We start from the raw sequence: 15,689 nt of genomic DNA on the forward strand, positions 1-15,689 counted from the left end.
TGCATGTATAGATGTGCCCCTTGACTGGTAAATACATTTTCTTTTTCATCTGAGGATAATGCTAGGAGTCAGATTCTAGAAAAACAGTCAGTGCATTCTACCCCACAAATAATCCCACTGAAGTACAAATGGGATAACTCACTGAAAAAGATACTATTCAGCATGAATAAGGGGGAAAGGGTTCAATAATTATTGTCTCTCTGAAAATTAGTTAATTAAAAATTCACCCACTAAATGAGATGACAGAGCTGATAAGAGGGGTAAATGCAATTAAAATACCTTTTACTGATTTTTGAAGCAGTAAATATTCAGAATCCAAATCCAACTGACTGATGAACAGCTGTTTCTCTTATAATAGTCCCTTCAATCTCATAATATTACAGACTGTACTATACAACATACATACAGTACAATATGCAAAAAATGGAAGAATATATGCAAGTTAAATCTTCAATTACAGAGAGTTCCTTTTGGTATTGTCCAACTATAGTATTCTCCTTCCATTTTGTATAAAAATTCTGTTTCCATCCAACCAACTTGTGTGAGATGATTTGTGGAGGAGATAGCTTCATCTCTATCTTACTGAAACATAGTGGAGGAGTAATTTGCCCACTTGACCAGGCCAGAAAGCTAAGGGTGAATGGAATTAAAATATTGCTCTGGATATTCTGGCAGTAAAATCTTTGGTGAGTCATTGTAATCTGGTTTTTCTGGTGTGGGGTCATGAGATAAAGCATCAAGGAAGGGTTCTAGCCAAGTGATCTTCAGGTAGTACCTTCCTAACTGGACAATGGCTTTAGATACCTTCTCTTGAAGTGGGAAACCAAGGCCAGGTACAAACATTACACTTAGACCAATCTAAGTGATTGGAAATCAATTTAAACCCATAACCATACAGAAGTTTGGCACACACAGATCAGTCTAAGAAGGATGGAACCAGGTCCTGATAGACCTGGTTCAATGTGCACTCAAATCTGATCAATTTAGGTTAGAGGTGAAACAAACTTCTGTACCAGACACCCTACTGATTCAAGTTAGATCGCTGTCCTCTGGCATCCCGGCATCCCAGCCTCCTTTGTGGCCCCCAACTACCTCCACTTTTGCAGGGAGGCATGCTAGCACTCAGCCTACACTTGACTGCTCCAGCTGAGTGCCCAGCAGGTCCCACTACTAAGCTTTCCCAGAACCAAGCCAACACAGATCCTATTCCCAGCTCTGCCTCTGGCCATCTGTCAGCTGCAGGCAGGCAGCAGGGGGAAGGGAGGCATCTGTGTCCCCTGCACAAGCCCTGGGACCTGGGCACCCAAGTCCCTGGGCCATGCCTTGACACCCCATTATGAAGAACCCCTTAATGTAAGTGCAGACCTGACACTGAGCCCAGAAGAATCCTTGTGCTTGGGCACAGCCCCACAGACTCTGACCTTGGCTCCTGCACACCCAGCCAGGGACCCCAGTGCCCCTGTGCACAGGCATAGGCCCACATACCCTAACCCTGGCTCCCACACACCACACTTCAGTGGCCAGAGCAAGGCACCCTGCCACCTAGATGCCAGCATGAACACTCCCTCCCTCCCCAAGCAGAAGCCTGTGCAGGCAGGTTGCCTCTAGTGGGTCCAGGTGGCAGGAGTAAAACATTGAGACTTGGCCTGCACAGAGGTTCTGTGGCTTAGCCAGTGCAAGCAGGTACCTCAGCCATGTGCACCTGAGGTGCTGCAAGGCTTTTTTGGCCTGCAGCTACAGGGTCCCAGAGTACTAGGGTGGGAGGCAGAGTGTGAGAGGGGTGCTAAGCAACCAAGCTGGGGCAAGCAGGTGGATGCCCCTGGAAACTTCAGGAGCAGGTGGGGTATGGCCAGCTGCCTTCATGTTGCAAATAAAGGATGCTGAAAATTTCCAGGTCAGGGCATAGAGCACTGCCAGAATCACAGAAGGTACACTGGAAACCCCTGGAAAGTTGGAGGGTTTGGGGGTTGTCTGTTCAGTGGAGCCCTGGCCACTCTGGAGAAGGGGCCACACTGAGCTGCAGTGAGAGGGAGAGCCATGAACCAGGACTTGTACCTTCATGGATCTTCCACTCCTTTCATCTGTCCATCCTTCCAGCCTTCCATCCACCCCCTTGCAGTCAGACCGTCACCCATCCATGGATGCTGAGACCCACCATGACCACTGCTGTGGACCATGGATGATCCCATTGCATCCTCCTCCACTAACCAACCTCAAGCACACAACTGGGACTACGGGAGATAGGATATTTTGTCATCATTTGGGGTGAGGACGAGACCCAGCACCAGCTCCAAAAAAGGCACTGGAATGGAGATATTTTCAAGCACATCACCCAGAGATGCAGGCACAGGGCCACAGAAGGGACTGGGAGCCATGCTGCACCAAGATTAAATGGATGAAGATGCAGTATAGGTATGTGCATGATGATGACAAAAAGTCTGAGGGTGGGAGGCCATGGAATTGACAAGGAGCTGTCCTGCTTTCTTTCCAAGGGCAGGGGCATCCACTGGGGGGCGGGAGGAGCTGTCAGCACAGACCCCACCAGAGGAGGAGGCACAGGGAGGCCCTGGGAAGGCAGGATAATTGGGTGCCCAGGAGCAGACCCCCTACCAGAGGGAAGAAGACAGCTGCTCGAGCAAGTTCATGAGGAGTCCACCTCATTGGTGCTGGTCCCTGCATCAGCACAGGATGTGGGAGCTGAGGTACACCTGTAGCTGGATCTAAGCTCCCTTAACATCATTTCAGGTGTAGCCAAGAGCAGGGAGCATGGCATGCAGGACCAGGTGGTAGAAGCTCCAATGCCACAGAAATTGGGACCCATGACCTAGAGTCGAGCCCATGCCCTCCACCTTACAGAAAGCACCATACCCCAGTCCTTGATCCTGCAGACTGCACCCAAGCATGCGGGTCCCAGGACACCATTCCCCACACTGTTGCATAGGTGTTCCAGACCAACTCTTCTGATACTTTGCTGCCCCCCCTCCCAAACACACAGAGTGCCCCTGAGCTCCTCCCACTACCTGTATAATGGCCACTGCTGCAGCACAACCCAAAGGACCCAATGGCTGCTGCTGTAATCCAAAGGACCTATAGTCAGCCCTCCTGATGAGTCATCCCCTGAGCAAGTTTGCCATGCAGCACAGGAAGATATGGTTTGCCCACAGTCAGTGCAGCCATACTAGGAACCCAGACCCTAGTGGAAACAGAGAACCCCTGGGGCAAAAGGGGGAAGGGAAGGAGAGTGAGGGGGTCCTGTAACTGGTACAGGCCATCCCCATGCTCACTGCACTCAGTCTGTTGTGTCCAAGAAGCGCATAAGGGGTTGGGAGGTGGGGGGAGGCAATGCAGGGATGGAGGGTCATAGGGGGAGGGTGAATCACCCCTCCCTGGCCACTCACAGAGTGGGGCCCTAGGCCGCTAAGTGCTGGCTAATAGGGCTATGCAAAGCTTAGGGTGCTGATTTGATTCAGAGGAGATTCGGCCCGATTCAGTGGCTGATTATCTGAATCCAAATTGAATCGGGGACCAATTAAAAGGTCTGAATAAATTAGATGCTCTCCGAATCAATTCAGGAAAGATTTGGAGAGCTTTGGTGATTTGGGCAGTCCTCGCCCACTGCAGCAGGGAGCTGGACCCGGACTCGGAGCTGGTAAGTAGGAGGCGAGGGAGGGGAAGCTGGTGGAGGGGGGAGGGCACCATGGGGGGAACTCTGCCAGGCCCCATCCCCTGCCTGCTCCCCCAGCCCCCCTGAATGCCCCCGACCCCTGCTTGCTCCCCCAGCCCCGCCCCCATGGCTGCCCCACCCAACCCAGCTCATGGCTCTTTAAAAAAAAGCCCCCACTCACCAGCTGCTGCCAGGCAGCAGGGCTTTTTTTTTTCAAAGTGCCTGGAGTGGGGCAGCCATTGCTGGGGCTGGGAGAGCGGGTGGGGTATGGGGCCTGTGTGATTCGGAGATTTGACTGATTCAGTAGCAGCCGAATCTCCAAATCAGATTCGGCTGAATCAATTCGGGATATTAATTCAAATCACTGAATCGAATCACTGTTCCCTGAATTGGCTGAATCTAAATCCGAAGTGAATATTAGCCACTTCACATAGGCCTACTGGCTAAGCGTTCTGTCTTTCAGCACTGTGAAAGCCAGTTCCCCCTCCTTTCCCCCTGCCCCTCCTTCCCATCATGGACTGCAGGTGGAGCACCAGGCCACCCTGTTCCCTGGTCTTGGTTAGGTAGCAGCCCATCTGCCCTTCTATCGGAATATAAATCTGCCTTATTCACACCTTCATGCATTATCTGTTAGGGCCATACTCAGCTCCTGGAACAAGCTGAGCCTCTTCCCAGCTGGCCAGAGCAGTGGTGCTGAAATGGCTTCCCCAGCTCCTTGGACTCATGGAAAGGCATTAAAAGAGTTTATTGAGCTCTGCAGGCAAAGTGTAAAAAACAAATGCAAATGCGGGTGCTCAGCACCCCAACCCAATTGGCAGTGCCACAGGCCTGGGTAGCAGAGAAGACACCAAGGTCAGGGACAGGAAATGACATGCAGCTATCCATGAGATGCAGTAGCGCTGTAGTGCAGCAAGAATGAGAAAAATTCCCCTTTGCTTAACAATCCCACCAACTCCCTCCCTTTCTCCCTCCCAGTCCAAGAAAGGCACTGATGTGATGGCAGGGGTCCCACGTGGGAATTGTTATCTCAGCCACTCTGGTCTCATTGCCAGGGTGACTCCTGCATTGTGCACCTGGAGAGCTTGCAAGTGGCACCCCATCACTGTCCCCCTCCCCTCTGATCCAATCCCTGAGGAAAGTCCATGGGTGCCAGGTGACTCCAAGTCACACAGCATAGGAAATCACTGTACCAATCCCACAAGGCAGACCCTACTCCTCCTCCAGCAATCACAGCCCCATCCCAGTCCTGGATGCCCACCACCCCCACCCCTTCCTGGAGTATTCATAGTACAAGAATGGTGTTGGAAAGCCAAGGGCAATGCAAGGCAGGACTCTTCATAGGCAGCCAGGGTCTAGGGATCCTCTTTGGGGTCAGGTCATGGCTTCAGCAGTGCGTCAATAGTGGTCATGATAGTGAATTACTTGGGGGTGTCAGCACCTTATAGCAGGGCTACAGGTAGCTCTCAAGGAGGACTCTCATGTTGAATGATAACCTGGGCTTCCTTAGCACACTGTTAAAGTAGACAGCCCCCCCCCCCCCCCCAGCTCTGAAGTACCTCCCGGAGGACCATCTCCAATGGCAGGAGCATGGTATATTGGCTGGTGCTCCCCTGGGAGTAGTAGTAAAGCTCATCCCTCCAGGCCCAGCTGACTCTCTCCAGGGAAATTTTAGGAACAAGTACCACTCTTGCTGGGACATAGTGCCATTAGTTTGGGATGCAGCCTTAGTTTTCATGTAACATATTCATAGATTCATAGATTGTAAGGGGCTGGAAGGGAGCTCGCAAGATCATAGAGTCCAGCCTTCCTGAAGTAGGCAGGAAAGACAACTGGGGTCAGATGACTCAAGCAAGGTGACCGTCCAATCTCCTCTTGAAGATTTTCAGGGTAGGTGATTGCACCACTTCTGGAGCGAGTTTATTTCACAGTCTGGACACCCTGACTGTGAAGAAGTTTTTCCTAGTCTTAAACCTGAAAGTCTTCCAGGAGTTTGTGGCCTTTACTCCTGGTTTTCCCCAAGGGTGCCCTGGTGACCAGTTGTTTTTGAGCCCTTGATGTATTCCCCTGGTATTGCAGTAAGCTGCCACCAAGTCCCCTCTCAATCTTCTCTTTTTCAGGCTGAAGAGACCCAAGTCCCTCAGCCTTTCCTCATATGGCTTGCCTTACAAGTCCCTGATCAAATGGGTGGTTCTTTTCTGGACTCTCTCAAGCTTTTCCACGACCTTGTTGAAGTACAGCACCCAGAACTGGACACAGTACACCAGCTGTGGTCTCACCAGTGCTGGGTAAAGGGGAAGAATGACTTCCTTGGGTTTGTTTGAGATGCGTTGGTTGATGCATGCCAGAGTATTGTTTGTTTTGTTGGCTACAGCATCGCACTGATGGCTCATGTTCATACTATGGTCTATTATTACCCCTAGGTCCCTTTCAGTCATGGTGATAGTCAGTTTGGCACTATTGAGCCTGTAAGTATGTTGGGGACTCTTCATCTCCAAATGGAGCACTTTACACTTCTCAGTGCTGAACTTCATCTGGATCCGATCTTTCCAGCTTGCCAGCCTGTCTATGTCTGCCTGTATCTGTAGCCTATTTTCAAGTGTGACCACGCTCCCCCATAACTTGGTGTTGCCTGTGAACTTGGCCAGTGAGCTCTTTGTCCCCACATCCAAATCATTGATAACGATGTTGAAAAGCACTGGATTAAGCACGGACCCCTGAGGGACACCACTGATTACTTCTCACCAGGACGACACAGATCAGAACTCATTAGTACTCTCTGGGTCCTACCCCGCAGCCAGCTTCCTACCCATGTAATTGTAGAGTGGTTAAGCCTGCAGTCCTCCAATTTTCCCATGAGAACATCATGGGATACCACAGCAAAGGATTTTTGGAAGTCTAGGTATACAATATCAACATCCTCTCTCTTATCCAGGTGGCAAGTTACCTGGTTGTAGAAGGAGATGAGATTGGTAAGACAAGGGCTGCCCATGACAAAACCATGCAGGTTGTCATTCAGAATCCTACCTTCTGCAAGCGTATCACACATAGACTTCTTGATGAATTTTTCCAGGATTTTCCCTGGTGTAGAAGTTAGGCTAATTGGCCTATATGACAGCTTGTGGTTTATCTAGCTCTGGTGCAGTAAGGAAGCTCATTCAGGTTGGGCACCTGGCCCTTTTCTCCTGGACATCATGCCTGTAACTATTATTACATGTACTACTAGAATATCCTCAAGTTACTCACTCTCCAAGTGCCAGAATTCTGCAGGGATAATTTTAGAGAGAGAAAATACCTTGCCCTTCCACTTCATTTTTGAGGAGTTACATTTATCGTTCCATTCCCTTCCTAATTCTTTACTTGTAGGAGGAAGAGCTTTTTGTCCATACTCTTAGGCAACATCTATCCATGTTTCATTCCTGAACTGAAACAATGACCCTCTCAGGACTGAATATTTTGTACCTATCATGCATATTCAGAGGTTGTATCTTTGAAATAACAGAGCTGAACCTTCTATAGCTCCTGAGGTACTTGTATTTGGAGTGCACTCAGTGGGACAGGGCCTATGGGCAGGACTACAGTTGCCTCAGAAGACCCAACATCTTAGAAAGAGCAGATCATGCAACCATATACGTTATTAACATTAGATTCTGAGAAAGCCTTTGATCATGTAGAGTAGAATTATTGTATGGTATTCTTGCAAAAAGACTGAACTAGAAATAGCTTTTATAGATGGATGAACAATATTCATGACCTACTGAGGATATGAGGATTAATTCATATAAAAAGAAGTTATGCTCTCCTCTGGAAATTGGCAATGCATTTTTATTATTTTCATGATGTATTTACAACTCAGCTATTATTTTTATCATAAAACTAATGGACAACATTTTAATGGAAAGTATAATTTTTATTAAGAAAACCTCATATTCATGTTACCCACAGAATTGAAAATATGTCACCCAATGGTGAGGAAAATGGAAGTGTTATCTTCACGATGAGATGAAAAGATGTCAACATTTAGTATTTCACATAATAAACTTTGGGAAATAACAGTAATGGAAAAATGAATGTATTAAATTAAAAATCTGAATGAGAAAGAAAAATACCCTCAGCCTTTTTACTTTATTGAATTTTTAAAGAAGATGTGAAGAAGTGAACCATTAGAGGATGACCTAGCAGTTTGCCTATATTGAAACTGAGAGATGAAGGCAAGATTCAATAAAACTTTTGACTGTGTTCCCAGAGAATATCAAAGATTCTGTAAGGATTACCAATTATTTTTTTAATGAGGTTTTTTTTGCGGGGGGGAGGGAAGAGGGGAGGGAGATTTTTTCAAAATTTCTCACGTTTTTAATTTTGACAAAAAATCTAAAAATAAAAAAGTTCGATTTCTGTTAAAAATGACTACAAAATTAATCAAACAAGTCTTCCATCATTTCCTTTGGGAGATTTCTCACAAACTGATAAGTTTAATTGCCAAAAAATTCTCCTGGTATTCAGCCTAAATGTTATTGTTGCTGATTTGATAACATTATTCCATATTTATCTACTTGCACCAATAGAAGAACTATTCTGACCTTGTTCCATGATGTAATATGTATTTGTTTGCAATCCAAAATTTTATAGGCCCCTTTTGCTGTTACCTCTCATTGTACTCATGTCTTCAATGTTTTCCTTTAAACATTTCTGCTTTCTGGGATTCTTCCTTTAATGCAATATCTGTTTCAAATATTCATCAAAGGTATTCACTTGCAGGTTTTTTCAAGTAATTTTTAATTTTGTTATGTTTTCCCCATCTTTCTAATTTATCCAGGTCCTTTTTCCTATCTCTGTACTGATATTTGCAATGCACTTCTGTTAATTAGTTGCAGATCTCTAGAGTTTGGCATTCATAGATGATGCAAACAAGTCTGGAGATGGGTATCCCACTTGAATATCTATTTACTGTGATATATTAAAAAAAAACCAAACAATTTTACTGTCATATACCTTTCATTTTTAACTCCAGGAAGTGCTGTGATAGAGTGAATACTGAGGTATAGCACTCATAGTTGTTTAAATGGTACCTATGGTAGCAGCATCTGCAAGTTTCATTAATAACCTCACGTATATTAAGGATGGCTTCTCCTTGGGAGTCTCTACTTTCTGGATCATAAAGTTGTCTGCTATGTAATTTAGGAACCTCTGTGATGATGCATGCTCAGCTGTATTTGTTACCCAACAGATGTCTGGATAGTTAAATTCCTCCATGAGCCTCTATTGGCATTTTTTTCCTGGGATTCCCAAGCAGACAAGAATCATAGCTTTATCTGATCATAGTCAGTGGCAGTATCCTTACTGAGGAATAAATCTAAAGCTTGGCCCACTCTTATGGGGAAAAAAAAAGAAAAAAAGAACTTAAACTCCTTTTTTGCTGACCAGCAGTTACTTGACAAGGTAGGCCTTGGAATCACCTTCTGGCCCATTTTAGCTGATACTTACTGGCAGCTTAATTTGAGGCTATGAGTTAATAATGCTTTAGAATCTCTGCTCCTGTAACTAATTGGGCACATCTACACATGTGCCTGACTGCATAGTTGTTACTGAGCAGTCATTTAGTACTTGCTTTAGTACTACACAGTCCTGATGGCACATGGGTCATTTCTGACCCACCTGCGCAGTAGCATCAGCATCACAGTTCATGCCCAGAAATGCTATGTCACCATAGCAATGAGCTACATCACATCTGCTGATCGCTATGGCAACATACTGTCTTGTGTACACCCACTGTCTCTGTTCACCCTCAGGGGCTGCAGCCTTGATGCAGCCGTACGTTTCAACAAGACCTGCTGCTATTGCTGTTCTATCATACATTCTATCTACGAAAAAAAATCCCCTGCTAATCCCATATTTGAGAAATTGCCATTCCAACTCAGTACGACCTTTTAAAATCACCTCTTAATTTCATTAAAATAGAAATTTATAACAAGTTAACAAAGTCTAGTTGAGGCCTTCTTCTCATGCTGACCTGCTCCTAAGGTTCCTCATTCTAGGCTGCTCCTCCCACATGCTAGATCATCTTTCTCTAGAGGCCACTCCCACCTTTTTTGTTCACCTGTTTCACAGAGTCAGCAGAATCCATGTAGCCTTTCCTCAGCAGGATCAAGAGCTGATAACAGTGTGAGATGTTTCAGGCAGACACTGCCAGCCTGTTACATTCCCTTAGGCTACCTCTTTGTATTATATATTAAGAAGTTCTCCCTAGAGCTGGTCAAAGAGTAAAATAACAACCTAATTTGCAAATAAAAGTGCTGAGTCTAGATTGCTATGATTCATAGAGTCATAATAATAGTTATTAGTGAGTATTCAGCCCACTGTTGGGTATTTGTGAAAATGTGCACATATCCCAAGAGTTTAAGGAGTTTTAGCATGACTGATTATTCATCCAGAAGTTCATAACTCATCATTCTCCTGTTGAAAAATGCTAGCCATCCAGTTAGAGAACAGAAACAAATCACACGCATCAACAAAACAAGAATAGTCAAAGTAAACAGATTATGAAAAATTGATGAAAATTTAATTGCCCCAACTATTTACTAGATATTGTATTTACTGGAAGAAGCAACTATTTGTTAATAGCAAAGGACTACATTAATCACTTCCACTACTCTACAGAAACAACTTGGATAACTCCAGTTCTCACATCTCAGAGGATTTCTGTGGTTACAAGCAGTCATGTTCTATACTGGATCTCCAGAAATCCTTGCTGGAGGTTTTTCTCCAGCATGTGAACAGTTTTGTCCTCATAGTTTCATAGTTGGTAGGGTCGGAAGGGACCTGAGCAGATCATCAAGTCTGACCCACTGCCATGGCAGGAAAGAGCACTGGGGTCAAACGACCCTGGCAAGGTGTTCATCCAGCCTCCTCTTAAAGACCCCCAAGGTAGGAGCCAGCACCACTTCTCTTGGAAGTTGGTTCCAGGTCCTAGCCACCATGACTGTGAAGTAGCGCCTCCTGATATCTAGCCTGAATCTACCCTCTGCCAGCTTGTGACCGTTATTTCTTGTCACTCCTGGTAGTGCTCAGGGGAACAGGGACTCCCCCATGCCTGCTGGTCCCCGTTGACTAGTTTGTACATGGCCACTAGATCCCCCCTCAGCCTTCTCTTGTGGAGGCTGAACAGGTTCAGGTCCTGTAGCCTGTCCTTGTAGGGCCTGCCCTGCTGCCCCCTGATCACGCGAGTGGCCCTCCTTTGGACCCTCTCCATGTTGTCCACATCCCTCCTGAAGTGCGGCATCCAGAACTGGACACAGTACTCCAACTGCAGCTTGACCAGTGTTGCATAGAGGGGGAGGATCACCTCCTTGGACCTGCTTGAGATGCATCTGTGGATGCATGACAAGGTACGGTTGGCCTTCCAGACCGCGTCCCCACACTGTTGGCCTGTGTTCATTTTGGCATCAATAATGATTCCAAGATCCTTTTCTGCCTCTGCACTGATAAGAAGGGAGTTCCCCAGCCTGTAGGTATGCTGCTGGTTCTTCCTCCCCATGTGCAGTACCTTGCACTTGTCAGTGTTGAAACCCATCCTGTTCTCATCCGCCCACCCCTGTAACCTGTCCAGGTCTGATTGGAGCCTATTCCTCCCTTTTAGCATGCCCACTTCTCCCCACATCTTAGTGTCATCTGTGAATTTGAACAGGGTGCTTTTTACCCCCTTGTCCAAGTCGCTGATGAAGATATTGAACAGTGCGGGTCTGAGGACCGAGCCCTGGGGGATCCCACTGCCCACATCCCTCCAGGTTGAATAAGACCCATCCACCACCACTCTCTTAGTGCGGCCCCCCAGCCAACTAGTGACCCATCTCACTGTGTAGGTATCGATGCCACAGTCTCCTAGTTTTTTAATGAGAATGGGGTGAGAGACAGTGTCAAAGGCCTTCCTAAAGTCCAGAAAGACTATGTTCACCGTGACACCTGCATCCAAGGATTTTGTGACCTGGTCATAGAAGGCCACCAGGTTGGTCTGACAGGACCTGCCTCTAATGAACCCGTGTTGGTTGCCCCTAAGCATAATCTCTCCTGCTGGCCCCTCGCAGCCAAGCGCCAGGATAATTCTCTCAAAAAGCTTACCCAGGACCAAGGTAAGACTAACTGGCCTATATTTTCCTGGGTCCTCCTTCCTACCTTTTTTGAAAATGGGAACCACATTGGCCCTTTTCCAGTCCTCTGACACAATGCCAGAGCACCATGAGTGCTCGTAAAGCCATGCTAGGGGTCCCGCAATGACCTCTGCTAATTCCCTCAGCACTCTGGGGTGAAAATTGTCAGGACTTGCTGATTTAAATATGTCCAGAACCACCAGAAGTTCCCTGATTAGGTCCTCACTGACCCTAGGCCTGGGTGCACTTCCCCTGGGGCCTATGGGGGTCCCAGTAGGAGGGGTGAGCCAGTCCCTGCTTAGAAAAATGGAGGCAAAGAAATTGTTAAATAGGTTGGCTTTGCTGTCTGGTGCAATGACCAGATTTCCTAGCATGTCCTGCAGAGGCCCCACGTTATCCAGTACCTTCTTTTTACCTCCTATGTATTTAAAAAAGACTTGTTGTCTTTGATCCAGGTCACTAGTCCCAGTTCCATCTCCACCTTAGCCTTCCTGACCGCCCCCCTACAGCCCCAAGCAACAGAGGTATAGTCCTCCCTGGTGATGGCCCCCCCCTTCCATTGAGTATATGCCTCCTTTTTAGCTAGGAGATGTTTCCGGATGCTTTTGGTGAGCCATGGGGGCTTTTGCATCCTCTTGTCCCCTTTGATCCGTGTTGGGATTACCTCCTTCTGGGCTTGGAGGATCATCTCCTTAAGGAATGACCACTCTTCTTGGACACCCAACTCCGCTCCCCTCCGGGACCTCAGTGTCTCCCCAACTATTCTCCTTACCTCATTGAAATCTGCCCTCCTAAAGTCCAGGGCTGCTGCCTTGCTGCAGGCCTTTGCCACCTTGCGCTGGATGGTGAATTCCAGCAGGCAATGATCACTGTCGCCCAGGTGGTCGAGCACTCGCAGACCCCTCACCAGGAGGTCGTCCATGGCCAGGACCAGATCCAACAAGGCATCTCCCCTGGTGGGGCTGTGCAACCCCTGGGTTAGATGGAGGTCCTATATCTCAGCTAGGAACCTATGTGAGTGGTCAGACCTGGCTGACTGCTTTTCCCAGCAGATGTCTGGAAAGTTTAGGTCACCCATCATGACCATGTCCTTTGACCTAACTGCCTTCGTGAGCTGACTTAAGAATTCCCAGTCTAGCTCTTCCCCTTGGTTGGGTGGTCTGTAGTAGACCCCCACTGTTAAGTCCCTTTCCCCTCGCTTTCCTTGTATTCTAACCCAGAGCACTTCAGTGTGCCCCTTCTCTGACCTTGTGTTACTTGTTGAGGATGTGTATTTCTCCTTGAAGTAGAGCACCACACCCCCACTTTTCCTCCCTGTCCTATCCCTCCTGTATAGCCTATAGCCCTTGATATTCACCGCCCAGTCATGCCGTTGGGTCCCACCACGTTTCTGTGAGCCCCACTATGTCTGGGTTGGTGTTAGCTAGCAGGAGGGTAAGTTCCTCCTGCTTGTTCCCCATACTATAAGCATTAGTGTAGAGGCATTTGAGGCCTCCTGAAGATGCATGTACTGCCCCCCCCCCCCTAATCTCAGTACTACCCGGGCCCCTGTTGCTTACCTGGGTATTTGTTCTGCTCGTTTTTGGTCTAGGCTGGGCTGTTCTTGTGGGTGACGCTTGGTTTAGTGGTCCAAGGCTTCCTCCGCCCTCGTCTTTCCATTCCCCCAACAAGCCTAGTTTAAAGCCCACCAGAGGAGATCATCCAACCTAGAAGAGAACACATGCTTACCTTTGGGGGAAAGGTGAAGCCCATCCCACCCGAGCATGTCTCTCGTCCTGATGCGTGGGTCATTGTCTAAGAAGCTGAAGCCCGCCTTGAGACTTCCTTAAACAAACCATGTAGTTTCTCTGAAAGCACACTTTCTGCTTATTGTTTCCATTGAAATTATGCAAGAATTTAATGAGATGACAGAGAGTATTCTGAATATCTCTGTTTTTGAGAAAATGATGTAGTCTCTTTTCCATCCTTTTTGGCATACTTTCTCAATGCCAAGTCAGTCGTCTGATCCTGATCTGTTGTAATGGAGGATTAATACCAGGATTCTACACTCTTTCTTGGGGAAAAATGCGCCAAACAATGTTTCTTCCTTGTCAATAACTCAAGTGATATCCTTCCTCTACAGCCTACAAAACTAATCTAGATTTTGCTGGCCTGTTGGCAAATACAAAATCAAACACCTGTTTACCAGACACACAGAGTTATATGTCTGCCACTGCTGATCCATCTGTAAAGCATAAACATAACTTTTACCAGCTCCTTCTCTTAGCATGGGGTGGTAATGGAATCCATTACAGAGCACATCAACAACATACTTTAATAATAATAATGGGACAGATCCTCAGACAGTATAAATTGCCGTAGCATCACTGTAGTCAGGGGTGCTATATTCCTTTACACCAGTTCAGGATCCAACCCAACATGATTTCCTTCTTACTCTTCCTGTTTCACATGCCCTATTCCTCGTTCAAAATGGACAAGTTTCGGGGACGGGGTTCTTTATAGTGTATTGAGGCAGAAAAGGATCTTGGAATCATTATTGATGCCAAAATGAACATGGGCCAACAGTGTGGGGACGCGGTCAGAAAGGCCAACCGCACCTTGTCATGCATCCACAGATGCATCTCAAGCAGGTCCAAGGAGGTGATCCTCCCCCTCTATGCAACACTGGTCAGGCCACAGTTGGAGTATTGCATCCAGTTCTTGGTGCTGCACTTCAGGAGGGATGTGGACAACATGGAGAGGGTCCAGAGGAGGGCCACTTGCATGATCAGGGGGCAGCAGGGCAGGCCCTACAAGGATAGGCTATGGGACCTGAACCTGTTCAGCCTCCACAAGAGAAGGCTGAGGGGGGGATCTAGTGACCTGTTACAAACTGGTCAGGGGGGACCAGCAGGCATTGGGGGAGTCCCTGTTCCCCTGAGCACTACCAGGAGTGACTAGAAATAACAGTCACAAGCTGGTAGAGGGTAGATTCAGACTAGACATCAGGAGGCGCTACTTCACAGTCAGGGCGGCTAGGATCTGGAACCAACTTCCGAGAGAAGTGGTGCTGGCTCCTACCCTGGGGGTCTTTAAGAGGAGGCTAGATGAACACCTTGCCAGGGTCGTTTGACCCCAATGCTCTTTCCTGCCATAGCAGGGGGTCGGACTTGATGATCTGTCAAGGTCCCTTCCGACCCTACCAACTATGAAACTATGAAACCATGACATGTAGCAGAGCAGTTTCTGGTCCAGACCCAAGTGGATAATTATTCTGGGAACTGTAAAGTCTTAATATTAATGAGATTAAGAAAATCTCAAAAGATTCAGAGGTGTGATAACTGCAAATATTTCAAATGGATTAGGGTCAACTGCACCATGGGCATAGACTCACTCAACTCTATTAACTTCAACAGAATTATGCCTGTCTATGCTAGCTGTGAAAGTGTTTTTTTTTAACAAAAGCTTTCACAACCTTATCCATGCTTTTTACTTTAATAATTGGATTTGAAATCTCTTCCTGTGAACAGAAAACTTTTTTTCTGTGAAGCATATTATGTTATTAATATAATTATATTGACAAATGTTCACCTAGTTCCTCTCTTATTGGGGGGGGGGGGGGGAGCAGTAATGAGCTCTTGCTCTTGACCAGCATTGGCATACAGGCAGAAGTTTGGAGATGGGGCTAAACAGCCACCCAACCTTTGAAGATTAGGGATTGGGAGGAGGCAGCAGCCAGCTCCCTTTTAGTGCAAAGACTTAAAACTAACAAGGTAGTTTCATCCTTATACCCATTAAGTCTTTGGTACACATGCAGGAGGGCAGATTGCAACCTTATCCACCATAAGTAGGCTCTGATGCAGAGCTTGGATAGAAGACTTCAAAGTATTGAGACTAAAAGATGC

This window comes from Alligator mississippiensis, chromosome 1 (genome assembly GCF_030867095.1).
Source record: "Alligator mississippiensis isolate rAllMis1 chromosome 1, rAllMis1, whole genome shotgun sequence".
Lineage (NCBI taxonomy): Eukaryota > Metazoa > Chordata > Crocodylia > Alligatoridae > Alligator > Alligator mississippiensis.